At 52.2% G+C, this 15896-nt stretch overlaps 1 protein-coding gene across 1 annotated transcript in view; it reads left to right on the top strand.

Annotated features, from left to right (window-relative positions):
* Positions 1-15896, top strand: part of SEC23A (SEC23 homolog A, COPII component) — a 989636-nt gene that overhangs the window by 621418 nt on the left and 352322 nt on the right. The window lies entirely within an intron of this gene.

The raw sequence follows: 15896 nt of genomic DNA, 5'->3' as shown, positions 1-15896 counted from the left end.
GGGGAAGGCCTTGAGACCGCTCGCAGAGCCATCACACCTCATCCAAGTCTTAGAAATCCTCGGGTAAGTGGAAGCACAAGAAGAAGGCGAAGAAGCATCAGCGCTCTTCGCCTTCTCCCCGTCGGTTGGCTGACGTGATGCGGAATTCAGAGCGTCATAGCTCTAAGGCTCCGTCCCTGGTCCCTGATTCAGGAATGACTCCGCACCTCCCCCCCTTTTCTGGGAGCTGGGGCGTCCCCTGCCCAACTTCTTACATTTTACGAAGCCATCCACTGTATCTTTGGGCAGCCCGACTCCGCCAATGCGCCTTTGGGACCCGCGGAGTCTGTCGGGCGTGGGCCTTCGATACCGGAGGGCCCCTGTGGATCCAGACCTGAATCCAGATCGACACCGGTCGACCGTACTCGACCTTCCCTGGCGCGGATCCCGGTTTGAAGGCCCAGGCGTTGGCTGTGCCCCCGGCCGACGCCATCTTCATTCCTGAGACGGACCGGGAGCCGGACCGATGTCTATCGATGTCGAATCCGACGCAGGAGGATACTTTTGTTCCCCTATTAATCCCTGTTGTTCCTTATCGTCCAGAAGGTGGTTATGAGGATTGGGAGGGGTTGCTGCACCCTTGGGCAGACCATCTTGACGAGCCGGACAGCAGAGAGGACCGGGTGACGCCAGTGGTGTGGACACTTCTCCAGATCTTGGCATTCTTTTTCCCTCTACCGTGGCTACAGAGGAGGGAGCGTCTTACGCTGTGGTGGTGCGAAGGGCAGCCGAGGCCTTGGGCCTGGAGCTCCCTTCTGTGGAAGTAAGGACTAATCTCCTGACAGAGGTGCTTCAGCCTGCGGCAACATCCTTGGAACCCCTTCTGCCCTTCAACGAAGCCCTCACTGACGTCTTTCTGGGCACCTGCCTCAAGCCCAGCACAGGGGCTCTTGTGGAAAGGACGATTGCCCGCCGCCACAGCCCAGCTCCGGGTGACCCAGTTTTCCTCACCCAGCACCCTTCCCCCGATAGCTTGGTGGTCCAAGCCTCTTCTTCCAAGGGCGCATTCTCTTCCACTCCCCCAGACAGGGAAACCAAGAAGCTGGATCATCTTGGCAAGCGCATGTTCTCTTCCTCCAGCTTCGCACTGCGGTCCGTGAATACCACGTGCCTCTTGGGCCGATACTCCCATACTATCTGGGATACGGTCGCTCAAATGCTGCCTCAGTGCCCGGAGGAGGCCTGGGCCCTTCTCTCCTAGACAGTGGTGAATGGGAGAGACGCATCCAAATTCACAATAAGATGTGGACTGGATACCACCGACTCACTGGGCAGAACGATTGCCATGTCGATAGCCCTTCGGACCTACACTTGGTTTCAGGGGATGTCCAGTCAACTCTGCTGGACATGCCCATCGATTGCTGTCTCCTTTTTGGTATTAGAGCAGACTCGGTGGTCGAGCGCTTTAAGGATTCTCGGGCTACGGCCAGATCCTTGGGCCTCACTTCTCGTCCACCCCAGGCTGCATTTTGCCCCGTTCGTGGCTACGGAAGGGGCACCCCACCACGTCCGGCCCAGTCCAGCCACCAGTCCATGCAAGCTACCCAACCTCTGCGTGGCCGCGAACGTGGAACCCAGCGACCTTCCGGTTCTGGGAGCCAGCGGGCCGGCCAGTCCACCCTTTCCCCACCTGCAGCAGACTCTAAACCCTCTTAGTCCGACCCTTCAGGGCCATCAATGGCAAGTGGGTGGCAGAATTCACCATCACCTCCCCCACTGGAAATACATCATGTCCGACAGGTGGGTTTTGCAAATAGTCTTAAGGGGCTACTCCCTCCCCTTCGAGACTACCCCTCGCTCCATGTCTTTCGATCGCATGTCGGAGGATTATTTGGCGCTTCTCCGCCAGGAAGTCCCAGCTCTCTTGGCCAAGAGAGCTATCAAAAGGGTTCCTGCGCCAGAAGTAGGTCGTGGTTGCTATTCCCGCTACTTTCTGGTGCCCAAGAGGCCTGCGACGACTATCACCGACTGATGTCGGTGACCGATCATCACCGCCGGTGCCTGTACTGCTTGGGCCTTGACCACGACGCGGAGTCGTGCTCCGACTGTATGGCCCTGACCTCGAAAGCTAGGCGGGAGCGGTCCCGCAAGCTTCTCGAGCTTCGCCACTCGGCTCCGCGCCCCTCTCGATCCCGGTCCAGGAGGAGGTCCAAGGATCGGTCGCGGAGCCGCACTCGACATCGTCGCTCGTCTGGCTCAAAGTCTTCGGGTAAGTCGAAGCGCTCTAAGAAGTCCAAGAGGCGACACCGCTCTTCGGACTCCCCTCGCTGGTCGCGCGACTCGGCCGAGGGTCCGGGAGGCTCCACCCCGCGGCTCTGCTGGAGCCGCAGACGCCGCGCAAATCCCCATACCCGCCGGTCCCTGGGATTGACGCGACGCCGACGGAGGTCAGTGCCCTCCTCTCGGCCATGAGGAGCCTGGCCCCGCCGTCGACGCCCGCTGGCGCGCCTTCGGGCCCCGCGGACTCGACTGGGCGACCTCGCGTGCCGGCGGCTCCGGCGCCGTTGGAGGCTCCGGCCCCGACGCCGCAGGTCCCCGAGGGGCCTGAGCCTGGGCCCCCGCCGACGCCGGTCGACCTCGTCACACCTCCTCCGCCGGCGCCGACACCGGTACCACCCCCGACGCCGACTCCGGTCGACGTCGATCCCCGGTTCAGCCCCTGTCCGGTCCCGACGCCGATGCGGCGCCGCCCGACGCCGCATCCGACGCCGCATCCGATGCCGCTAGAGACACATATTGTCTATCGACCGGCTCCGATCATTCCTCCTGTTTACCAGGAATCGGATGACGGGGGCGAATAGGAGGGGTCTGAGGACCCTATGGCCCTTCAGGGGCAACTTTCTCAGGACTGGGCAGATGAACTGGGGGAGGCCAGTGGATTGGATACCTCACCGGACACTGGATTCATCTCTCCTCCGACTGTGGCTTCGGAGGAGGGTGCAGCTTTTTCTGTGGTGCTGCGCAAGGCGGCCGCGGCCCTTGGGCTTGAGCTGCCTGCCGTGGCTGTGAGGACTAACATCCTCACTGAGGTGCTTCAGTCTGCTGCATGCTCCACTGAGCCTCTGCTGCAATTCAATGAGGCCCTCATTGACGTTCTGCAGGGCACCTGGTCCAAGCCCTCCACAGTCCCTCCTGTGGATAGGAACGTTGCCAGGCGCCACCGCCCTGCTCCGGGCGACCCCAGTTTTCTGTCCCAACACCCCACCCCCGAGAGTCTGGTTATCCAGGCCTCTACCTCCCAATCCTCCTTCTTGTCCGCTCCTCCGGACCGGGATTCCAAGAGACTGGAACAGTTTGGTAAAAAGCTGTTCTCCTCGCTCAGTTTGGGCCTGCGGTCTTTGAACACCGCCTGTCTCTTGGACCGTTATTCCCACTCTCTGTGGGATACGGTGGAGGACGTGCTGCCCCTGTGCCCGGAGGAGGCCCGGGCACGACTTTCCTCAGCTCTGGCCGATGGGAGAGATGCAGCGCGCCATGCAATCCGATGTGGACTCAACACTACGGACTCGCTGGGTAGGGCGATTTCTACCACGGTGGCGCTTCGACGTCACGCCTGGCTGCGGTCCACGTCCTTTTCAGGGGATGTCCAGAGCACTCTCATGGACATGCCTTTTTATGGCACTCGCCTTTTTGGTGAGAAAGCGCACAGTGCGCTGGCTCGCTTCAAGGACTCCCGGGCTACGGCCAAGTCCTTGGGCCTCTCGGCCCCGCGCCACAAACTTCCGCTTTTCGCTCATTTCGTGGCCAAGGAAGGGGCACCTCCTCACGTCCGCCTAGCCACCGGCCGCAGAACCAGCCTGCACGCGGTCGCGGACGTGGTTTCCGCCGAGGCGGACTGGAGGACAACGCGGTCAGTCCACATCCACCCCGGCAGCATCCGTCTCAAAGCCTTCCTAGTCCGAGCTTTCAGGCCCATTCCTCGCCAGTGGGAGACAGAGTTCGCCATCACCTGCTCCACTGGCGTACCATCACTTCGGACAGGTGGGTGCTGCAAATCGTCCGCAGGGGCTACTCCCTCCCCTTCGAGACGACCCCTCCAGCCATGCCATCGCAGCACCACCGTATCTCGGAGGATCATTTGAATCTTCTGCGAGAGGAAGCTTCGGCCCTCTTGGCCAAAGAGGCCGTCGAGCGCGTTCCGAGCCCAGAAGTAGGTTGTGGTTGTTATTCCCACTACTTTCTGGTTCCCAAGAAGGGCAAAGGAGGCCTACGCCCTATCTTGGACCTCAGGAACGTCAATGCCTTCCTCCGGAAGGAATGGTTCAAAATGTTGACTTTGGCTCAGGTTCTAGCTGCCCTGGAGACTGGATGGTAGCGTTGGACTTGCAGGACGCATATTTCCATATCCCCGTCCTGCCGGCCCACCGGCGTTACCTGCGGTTCACGGTGGGTCAGGAGCACTTTCAGTTCACCGTGCTCCCCTTCGGCCTTACCAGTGCCCCTCGGGTGTTCACGAAAGTGATGGCGGTGGTCGCAGCTCATCTGCGCAGATCAGGGGTTTCAGTCTTCCCCGATCTCGACGACTGGTTGTTGAAGGCGGGCTCGCCCCAGACAGTCGTCTCCCACCTCCAGACTACGGCGGATCTCCTGCATTTGCTGAGGTTTTCCATCAACGTGCCGAAGTCACACCTGAGCCCCTCTTAGAAGCTCCTCTTCATCTGAGCGGTTCTCGATTCGGCGCAGTTCCGGGTTCATCCACCGGAACAGCGGGTTTGGGATATACAGGCCCTGATTCCCATCTTTCGGCCTCTATCCTGGGTTTCGGTCAGGCTAGTGTTGCGGCTTCTGGGGCTGATGGCCTCCTGCATCCTACTAGTGCATCACGCCAGGCAGCGCATGCGGGCTCTGCAGTGGGACCTGAAGTTTCAGTGGGCCCAGCATCACGGCAACCTGTCCGACCATGTCTTGATCTCGGAGGGCACTGCACAGCAGTTGCAGTGGTGGCTCACGGACCGCGATTGGGTCATGGGCAAGAGCCTCTCCCTACCCCTACCGGAGCATGTCGTAGTGACGGATGCGTCCCTCCTGGGATGGGGTGGCCATATGGGAGAGGCGGAGATCAGAGGCCTCTGGTCTCCGGCGGATTCTCGCCTCCACATCAACCTGTTGGAGCTGAGAGCGATTCGACTTGCACTGAAAGCCTTCCTTCCCTCTGTCCGGGGAAGTGTCGTGCAGGTGTTCACGGACAACACCACCGCCATGTGGTACTGCAACAAACCGGGCGGGGTGGGGTCGTGGACCCTTTGTCAGGAGGCTCTGTGCCTCTGGACATGGCTGGAACACCAGGGCATCACCCTGGTGGTTCAATATCTGGCGGGCTCTCTGAACGCCAGAGCAGACGAACTCAGCCGCCGGTGCATGATGGATCACGAATGGCGTCTGAACTCCGAGGTGGCGCAAGGTCTCTTTCAGCAGTGGGGAGAGCCTTGGTTAGATCTATTCGCCACCGACGAGAACGCGCAATGTCAGCAGTTCTGCGCGTTGGAATTTCCAAGGCGGCACTCGCTCGGCGACGCTTTTCGTCGCGAGTGGAGTTGCGGTCTGTTGTACGCCTTTCCGCCTATACCACTTCTGCCCAGAGTGCTGAAGAAGATCAGGCGCGACCGGGCCCAAGTCATCTTGGTGGCTCCGGATTGGGCACGAAGGTACTGGTATCCCGAGCTACTCAGTATGTTGACCGATCCTCCGATACGTCTGCCCCTTCGGGAGGATCTTCTGTCGCAGCAGCAGGGGACGGTCCTCCACCCAAACCTGTCCAGCCTCCACCTCCATGCGTGGAGATTTAGCGGCGGCAGTTGATGCCATTTGACTTGCCTCCTGAAGTCTGTGATGTCATTCTGGCAGCCAGGCGTCCCTCCACAAAGACGGTATACGCCTGCCGGTGGAACAAGTTTGTGGCATGGTGCACAGCAAAGGCTGTGGATCCCCTTTCCGCCCCTCTTTCTGAGGTTCTGCTCTTTCTTCTTTCTTTGGCCCGGCAGGGCTCTGCCCTGGGCACCTTGAAAGGTTATCTTGCTGCCATCTCTGCCTTCTTACGGCTTCCTGATCAGCCCTCTCTTTTCAAGTCCCCTGTAGTGTCATGCTTTCTTAAAGGCATTACTCACACGTTCCCTCCTGTCCCTTTCGTAATGCCTCAGTGGGACTTGAATCTTGTCTTAACATTCCTGATGTGCGCTCCCTTTGAGCCTCTTCACAATTGTCCTCTTCGTCTTTTCACTCTTAAGACTGCTTTCCTGGTAGCCATCACCTTGGCTAGACGGGTGAGTGAGCTCCAGGCTCTATCGTCAAAGCCTCCTTTTCTATCTGTTCATCCGGAAGGTTGTCCTTCGGCCTCGTCCTTCCTTTCTACCGAAAGTGGTGACCCCCTTTCATCTTGGGCAATCTGTCACATTGCCCACCTTCTTTCCGCCTCCGCATCCTTCCAAAGAGGAAGAGCGGCTCCACCGTCTGGACCCAAAACGTGCGCTCTCCTTTTATTTGGACCGCACAAAACAGTTCTGAGTGGACGACCAGCTTTTCGTTGGGTGCAAAGAAGGGAAAAACGGTACACAAACGGACCATCTCCCGGTGGGTCATTTTGTGTATAAAAATCTGTTATTCCTTGGCAAAAAAGGACCCTCCTGTTGGGCTGCGAGCCCATTCTACTCGGGCCACGGCGGCTACTACTGCTTTGGGACGGGGAGTCCCTTTGCAGGACATCTGTCAGGCGGCGACGTGGGCTTCGCTGCACACGTTTACCAGGCATTATTGCCTAGACAACCAAGTCCGGAGGGATGGCTTCTTTGGCCGTTCTGTCCTCCAGGACTTTCTGGTGTGATCTTGGTTCGCAGACCCACCACCGGGGTTGGTATTGCTTGGGTATCTATCCGAAGGTGAGGAATCTAACTAACGTGTTTCTTTCAGATGAACAAGTTACTTACCTTCGGTAACGATGTATCTGTAAGAAACACTAGTTAGTTAGATTCCTCACCGACCCACCCATCCTCCCCGTTCTGCGAACTGACATCTAGGGTTAAGGCTATTCCTTTCAGGGCCCTAGATTTTTTGGCACCAGTGTCGGTCTCTTGCATGGCTCTGCGATCCTGGCGCGGAAAGCTATGTACAAGAACTGACGTCAGCGCGCGAGGGCGGCGTCTAAGTACTCCGACGACGTCATTCCGGCGCACGACGCCAACGACGGACGCGGAGCCACAGACGACGCCTAGCGACGCGCAAGGGATATTGCTACAAAAATCTTCCGGATCCAGTCTGACGTCTGGGGATATTCTAAGGTGAGGAATCTAACTAACTAATGTTTCTTACAGATACATCGTTACCGAAGGTAAGTAACTTGTTCGACACTGCACAACAACTGCAGTAGTGGTTAACGGACCAGGCACTGAAGGCATTCCTTCCTTCCCTCAAGTGGAAGGTAGTGCAGGTATTCACAGACAACACCACCGTCATGTGGTACTGCAACAAACAAGGCGGGGTGGGGTCGTGGACCCTATGTCAAGAGGCTCTGCGCCTTTGGACATGGCTGGAACATTAGGGCATGACCCTGGTGCTTCAACACCTGGCAGGTTCATTGAATGCGAGGGCGGACAAACTCAGCTGTCAGGGCCTGGTAGATCACGAATGGCGTCTTCACTTGGAGGTGGTGCAAGGTCTCTTTCAGTGGTGTGAAAAGCATTGGTTAGATCTGCTCGCCACCAAAGAGAATGCGGAATGTCAGCAGGTTTGCGCGTTGGAGTTTCCAAGGCGGCACTCGCTCGGTGACACCTTTCTTCGCTAGTTTAGTTGCGGCCTCCTGTACGCCTTTTCGCCTGTACCACTTCTGCCCAGAGTGCTGAAGATCAAGCGCGACCAGGCCCAATTCATTCTTGTGGCTACGGACTGGGCATGAAGACTCTGGTACCCCAAGCTCCTGAGCATGGCCAACAATCCTATGATCAGACGGCCCCTTCGGGAGGATCTTCGGTTGCAGCAGCAGGGGACGGTCCTCTAAACGAACCTGTCCAGCCTCCACCTCCTTGCGTGGAGTTTGAGTGGCAATAGTTAACAGCTTTTGACCTTCCGCCTGAAGTCTGTAATGTCATCTTGACAGTCAGGCGTCTCTCCACGAAAACGGTATACACCTGTCAATGGAATAAGTTTGTGGCATGGAGCACAGCAAAGTCTGTGGATCCCCTCTCTGCCCCTATTTCTGAAGTTCTTTTGTTCATCCTTTCTTTGGCCAGCAGGGCTCTGCTCTGGGCACTCTAAAAGGCTGTCTTGCAGCTATTTCTGCTTTCCTTCGGCTACCAGATCAGCCCTCTTTATTCAAGTCCCCTATTATAAACAGATTCTTTAAGGGCATTATTCATCTCTTTCCTCCATCTCTTTTCATAATGCTCCAGCGGGACTTGAATCTTGTTTTAACTTATCTTATGTGTGCGCCCTTCGATCCTCTTCATAACTTTCCTCTCATGCTCCTTACCCTGAAAACTACTTTTCTTGTTGCCATCACCTCTGCTTGCAGGGTAAGTGAGCTTCAGGCTCTTTCTTCTAAGCCCCCTTTCTTTGTGCAGCCGGACAAAGTAGTGCTTGGGTCGAGACCCTCTTTCCTTCCTAAAGTGGTTACACCTTTTCACATAGAACAAATGATCACCTTGCCCACCTTTTTCTCACCTCTACACCCTTCCAAGGAGGAGTAGAGACTCTAGAAGGACAGCGCACTCTAAACGTGCGCGTCCTTCTACCTTGACCGCACCAAAGCTTTCTGGGTGGATGATCAACTCTTCGTTGGCTATGTGGGTGCCAAGAAAGGTCGGGCTGTCCAAAAGCGCACCATCTACCGATGGGTTGTCCTTTGTATTAAAATATGTTATGCTTTAGTGAAAAAGGAGGGGCTGTGTGCTCATTCCACTAGGGCTACTGCAGCAACTACTGTATTTCGACGTGGAGTCCCACTCCTTGATGTTTGCCAGGCGGCAAGGTGGGCATCTATGCACACGTTCACCAGACATTACTGCCTGCACAGCCAAGTCCGGAGGGACGGCTATTTTGCCCCTTATGTCCTCCAGGACTTTCTGGTGTGAACTTGGTTTGCAGACCCTCCTCCGGGCTTGGTATTGCTGGGGTATCTATTCTAAGGTTAGGAATCTATAACTAACTGTCTCTTTCAGATGAACAAGTTACTTACCTTTGGTAATGATGCATCCGTAAGAGATATAGGTTAGTTATAGATTACTTTCCGCCCGACCCATTCTCCCCGCTCTGCAAACTGACTTCTAGGGATAGGGACACCCTTACAGGTCCCTAGTTGTAGCGTACCAGTGGTCAGTGTGTTTCATGGCTCTGCACTTCGTGCGTGGAAAGTTGTGTCAGTACTGACATCAGTGCGCAGGGGCAGCATCTAAGTAGGCACCACAACGTCATCCCGGCATCCACGACGCTTACGACAGACGCGGAGACGAACAATGTCACCTATCGACGCGCAGGGGTACTGCTAAGAGAAAAATGCTCCTGATCCAGTCTGACGCCTGGGGGTAATTCTAAGGTAAGGAATCTATAACTAACCCATGTCTCTTACTGATACATCGTTACCGAAGGTAAGTAACTTGTCATCTGGTTGGGGCAAATGTTCTGGTGCAGGTTGTTCCCCTTGAACAAGTGCAGGAGTTTGTGTATTTGGGGTCTTTTTAACTAAGAACATGAGTTAGACCATGCACATTAAGAAGTGCTCACTGAAGGTTCAACAAGAATGTGGTGTTGTATCCAAACTGCGTGAGAAGACGCATGCATGTTTCTTGAAGCCAGTGGTGGAGATATATAATCTCAAAGAGAAGAGCACTGCCTTGTACGGTGTTAAACTGTGGGGACACATCACAACTGATGACCGTGGCAAAATTGAAAATCAGTTTGTGAGGAGCGTTCTTAATCTCCTGCACAGTGTCCCCCAACTCACCCAACTTCTGTATCTTGTTTTCCTTCAAATCAATCAGTACATAATTTTGCGTCCGATTAAATATTGGTATAGATTCTGGTCAACAGACGAGCTTGAATCTTATAGAGTCTCGATTAAAGCACTTTTAGAAATCCCGGGGTGTGTGAAGATCGCTTAGTTTGTCTATATTAAATTTATGCTGTATGAAAAAGGCCTGACTTCATTGTGGGATACCCTGGATTCTGCAAAGCAAGTACCCCACTCCTTGGTTAGAGAACACTTAAAGGAACACTTGTGGCTCAGAGAATTGAAAGGTGTCTAAGCCGGGAAACTAACTGACCTTTTCTTAGACATTAATCTTACACCAGCCTATGAATCATTCTTTGAGAATCTTCCAGGATCCTCCCCATTGCAGCTCTTTCTAAAATGGATGTATGGGGTCCTGCCAGTGACCAGCTTCTGTATGAAGTGGGGTGCGAAGTACTGTAGCTCTGGAAAGTGCCCCTCTTGCAATTTGGTGGAGGAAAGTCTTCACCACTTTTTCTTCCTCTGCCCCATATATACTAGCCCGCGCAAACTATGGCTAAAGCCTGTGTGCAAACTTCTGGGTTTTCAACATTATGTGCCTGCACTTTATGCTCTGACACCAGAGAGGTGATTGTTGTTTGAATGGCAACATTTTTGCATGCTGCCTGGCTCATTCGTTTTTGTAATGTCAAATCTGTGATGTTTTAACCCCACTTTTTCCTTATTTTATCTGTGATTATGCTGAATTGTTCTTAAATTGCTAGGGGTCTTTCTTCTGTTTCTTATCATGTGTTTATGACTGCTGCACTGGTATTTAATATGTGGTCTTAGTATTTACTGTTTTAAAGCAAATTTATCGCTTTTATATATTTTTAAATCTTTTGTACTATTTTATGGAACACTGTGTCCGAAATAAACACTTCTGATGATGATGGTATATGACAACATTTAACAAGCATTTACAATGCAATAGGTCTCGCAATGACATTGTTTTGAGCTATTGGCATTGAAAATGTTATTGGTTTTTTTTCCCCTTCGTGAAGCATTAACCAAGTAATGGCGTTGTAAATGACAATGTCTTTTACCCCCTGTTGACCCCCGCAATGCTCATCCGCATGTGCCCGTCATAAAAAGGAATATCTGACAATCACATCTTAAACATTTTGCAACAATTCTATAATTTCACCTATAATCTGGTGACTGATCACGTTGGGTCAGCAAAAGCACTGCAAAGCTCGGGCACTACCCTGTCACCCAATTCATGTAATAAACACAAACTGACATATAAATGTTATCCCTGACTCATCTCGGATCTTGCACACTACAGTAGACTCCCAAACATGCTTTTCCCAACTCTTCTCTCTTTCTACCTACTCATCCAGCCAACAGGTACACATGCCCCCAGCTACTTACATCTCACACCTTCCACTTAGCCAGTTCATACACATATAAGTATATACTAAAGTATATACAAGAGGTTTCGAATGCTCGACCTAAAAAGGACTATAATGCGCCCACCTGCTTCATTTTGTAGGCATGTGCAACAAGCATGTGTGTGCCTACAAAATGGCGTGGACCCTTTTTCAGTTTAGGTACCAACCCAAGTTGGATCAGTAAATAAAAAATAAAACAAAAAACATATATTTTTTTTAAGTGCGAGGGTGGAGAATTAACATTAAGTGTTCTGATGTGGAAAGAAGAATATAGGGGGGGGTGAAGCAACACATGGGCAAAATCAACACAGAAAGCCATGGCTGGAGGCCAACCGAGAGCATGAATGGGGAAAGCAATATGGAGAGTGGGCGAAAGCATTAAGGCGAGAGAGAGGAATGTGGAGCTGTTGAGTGGAAGTATACGGGCGAGAAATCAAAACGTGGGGAGAAGCACACAAGGGCGAACACAACATGGAGGGGAGTGGAGGAGAAGCATATGAGCAAGAGAGGCCAATATGGAGCGCGTGGGGGCGAGAACAGTACACTAGTGAAACAGCTGGAAAATACATACACTCTCGTGGAGTGCCTAAACAAAAAGCAAAAACAAGCATTGAAAATGCAATAGGTCTCGCCTTTGATTAAGTTAAAGCCATTTGCTTTGCTAATGGTATTGTATAGCAAAGCAAATGGCTTTACCTTAATGAAAGGCGAGACCTATTGCATTTTTAATGCTTGCTTTATTATACAGTGGGAACTCCATGTGAGTTCATGTTTCCTTTCTGCCCTGATGATTCATCTGCCTTTCCTACCTCTTATTCTTTTTCTCATCGCCCCTTTATGTTCCCAGTTTTGCTCTCTTTAAAACATTTTTGAAATTTTGGAAGGCAAAGCAGCTATAAAATGTTGCTATGCTGCTCTTGTGTATTTTCACATTTGCCTGGAATTGCTTTTCACTCTACCATCTGTCTTGTTAGATTGGTAAAATAAAATTGGCTGCCATGCATCACAATGCACACCTGCACCCTTGTAATGACGCATGTGTGTGCATCAGCAGCCATCTTGGACCTATTGCCTTTGCCAGCTATTGGTAGATGTGTTGCAATGTGGACTGGTAAGTGGAAAAATTAGATAGTCATGCACACAACTAATATGCCATCTGACACACACACACAGTATCGCTCACTAATCCACACGTAAAACACCACTGATGATTGTATTCTGTTTGATTGGTATGTATAAAGCACGATTACTCCAGTATTGGAACTTTCATAGATTCCCATAGCTTGTATCATTCCCCCATCGTCGAAATGGGAGTCTCTGTAAAATAAAAATAACATAGCAGTAGGTACAAAAAAGAAGAAAAGGCCTAGGCCTCATCTTATTTTGTAGCATATCCACCTCTTTTTGTAACAGAGACCAAAATGATGCAACAACCAATCAGATTAGCCTCACCCCACAGAACCTTCCTGAGAGAACCTCAGATTTTCCACCGCACGTTGTGCTTAGGGAGTCTCCTTTGAGCTCTGCTCATTTCAACTCTATTCTACTGTATTTTCAGCAGTTTTTTTCTTCAGAATTGTTTGATATTTCTTTTGGAATGTCTGACCAGGAGAAAAAAGCCCTTTATAAGGCTTGTTCCACCTGTGGCAAGAAAAGGTTGTATGTGGAGGACAGGCATAAAGACTGCATCTACTGCCTGAATCCGGACCACAAGGCACCGGACTGCAAGATCTGCCGCACCTTTTCCACAAAGACTCTCAGGGACGGCGAGGGTCGCCTTCTCACCTGGTTCCACAAGCTGAAGTCGAGAAAGGAAACACTGTCAAGCGACAGCGAAGATTCGTAATCTGCCACTTCGTCCAGAAGGTCAGTGAAGAGGGGTAGGGCTTCCCCTTCACCATCTACAGACCATCACGTAACGGCCTCTAAAAAGATCCCCCATGAGTCTGAGAGCCGGAGTCCTAGCGAATCTCCTCACCATGGTGCAAAGGAGAGGGAAGGACTACCTTCAGCAGGAGCAGTGGCAAAGTCTGATAAACCTTTTAAAAAGCCTTCTTCTCTGTCATCGGAGAAATCTGACAAGCATAGTCAATCATCGACGACGCTGCAAAAGACTCCATCGACGAAGGTTTCAAAGGTACAAGTTAAAACAGTGTCACCGTCGACGGTGCCTTCAAGTCTCCATCCGTCGACGCTGGTGTCGATGGGCTCATTGACGACGATGACAATTCCTTCAATGTCGACGAAGGTGTCGGCAAAGGTGTCGACGACGATAGCTGCAACGACGATGATGTCGACGAGAGCTTTAACAACGGTGACAACGACGACGACAGCGGGATCGTCGACGGTCTCGTCGACTACAGTGTCGACGACGCCCATCTCATCGTCGATGGTCTGCTCGTCGTCGGTGAGTCTTCCGTCAACGACCTCATCAACGACTATTTCTTTTTCTTTTCCACCGTCGACGGTACCGCCGCCGCCGCCGTCTTCGTCGACGGAGAAAATCACCATTTCTTTGACGAGAATCACGCCGGACATGACTTCTCCAAGAAGGGTTACCCCTCTGCCTCCCGCGCTGTTGCTGGAGGAGGAAGACGATTCTGAGGGTGAGGATGATTCTTTTGGCTATGCCAACAGCCCCTCACAGCTTCTAGTCAAGTGCCAGGACACTGATTCTGAAGGTGAATACCTTCATGGGCACTCATATCATCACCCTTTTCAACGTCTGGAAGACACTAGACAGGAGATGGTTTCTGTACCTTCTTCCCTCTTGACGGATCTTCAAGACATGTTGCAGGACTATAAGAGGAGATTCTCCCAGCCACCTCCTCCTTCACTTCCTTTGACGCAGACTGTTCTGCTCCGCCAGCTAGTTCTGTGTCTTCGCCAAGACCATTGTCCCAGATGGTTTCACAGCCTCAATTATCCAGTCCAGTCATACCGCCGGTGGTTCCAGAGTTGCAGATTGATTCCTCGGACGAGGATCAGGGCGATATCACCAGGCCGGACCAGGGTACTGAGTGGGACGATTATGTTATACCGGACCCAGCTTCTCCAACACCGGATACAGCCGATTCTCCCCCGGCAGACATTGGGGGGGTTCATAAATTGATGGAAAAAGCTTCAAGCAGATTTAAACTTCCAATGCCTTCAGTTCAAACTGAATGTTTTCTTTATGATTTCAAAGAACCTTATAGGAAGTCGGTCCGTTCCTTTCCTATTGTCAGCCATGTCTGGGATGAAGGTCTTAAGGCAATGAAGAATCTGGCTACTGTCATTCCAGTCTTGCCACGTCTAGAGAAAAAATACAAGGCCCCTGAAGACAGTCCAGCATCCTTAACAGGTCAACCGAAGCCGGATTCAGTGAAATCTCAGGCGGCTCAGAAAAAATCACGTAATCCTTCTGCGCCTCCTACTACTTCTCCGGATAAGGAAGGCAGATGCCTAGATAATGCTGGGAAGAGATTTTCCTCGATGGCAAGTCTTTTGATTAGAGCGGCGAATGCGTTGGCAATACTTGGCAGACATGATCGTCAGATGTGGTGTGACCTCTCACCATATCTAGACCAGCTGCCTCAGGAAAACAAAGTGGAAGCAAAGAAAATCTTGCAGGAGGGAGAGGTCACATCAGCTGAGATTATTGACTGCGCAATGGACATTGCCACGACGGCTTTCCGTTCGATTGCAGGCGCAGCTGTTTTTCGTCGCCAAGGCTGGCTGAGGGCGACATGGTTCCGGCCGGAGGTCCAGAACAAGATCCTGGACCTTCCATTTGATGGGGAGGCATTATTTGGTAAACATACTGATGATGCCCTCCAAAACATCAAAAAGGATACGGAGACAGCAAGATCCTTAGGAACCCTACAATATCGGAAGGTTCCTTTCCGTGGAGCCAGAGGAAGGAGTACTACGACCTACAGGGGTTCATACCAACAACAACGGTATCCTTCTTATAATTCAGCGCTTCAGTCTTATCGTCCATCTTACTATCAAAGACAAGGCCAGACCTCTTCTTTCTCTAGATCTAACTCTACAGGGAAACAGAATCTCCAGGGGCGTGACACCTCTACGCAACAATAGCGGCATACTGGCTCTTCCTGCTGTACCCCCCTCCACGACAACATCTGTGGGGGGCAGGGTATCTCAATACCTCCACAACTGGTGACGGATAACATCACACCGTTGGGTACTCAACATCATTCAATGTGGCCATATGCTGGAATTTGTACATCTTCCACCTTCCAAGCCCCCTGCCGCCATGCCTTCGAAACATCTGCGTCTTCTGCGGCTCAAAGTTCATCAGATGCTCCTCAAAGGGGCTGTAGAGCTGGTCCCTTTGTCTCAGAAGGGAGAGGGTTTCTAATCCAGATTTTTTCTGATCACGAAGACGCCGGAGAAGTGGTGCCCCATTTTAGATCTCAGGGAGCTAAACACCTATCTCATAAAACAATCCTTTCGGATGGTGTATCTCCAGGACATTTTACGTCTAC

Source organism: Triturus cristatus, chromosome 9, assembly GCF_964204655.1.
Source record: "Triturus cristatus chromosome 9, aTriCri1.1, whole genome shotgun sequence".
NCBI lineage: Eukaryota > Metazoa > Chordata > Amphibia > Caudata > Salamandridae > Triturus > Triturus cristatus.
Note: the sequence above shows the minus strand (reverse complement) of the source record. Positions and strands in the feature narration are given on the sequence as shown.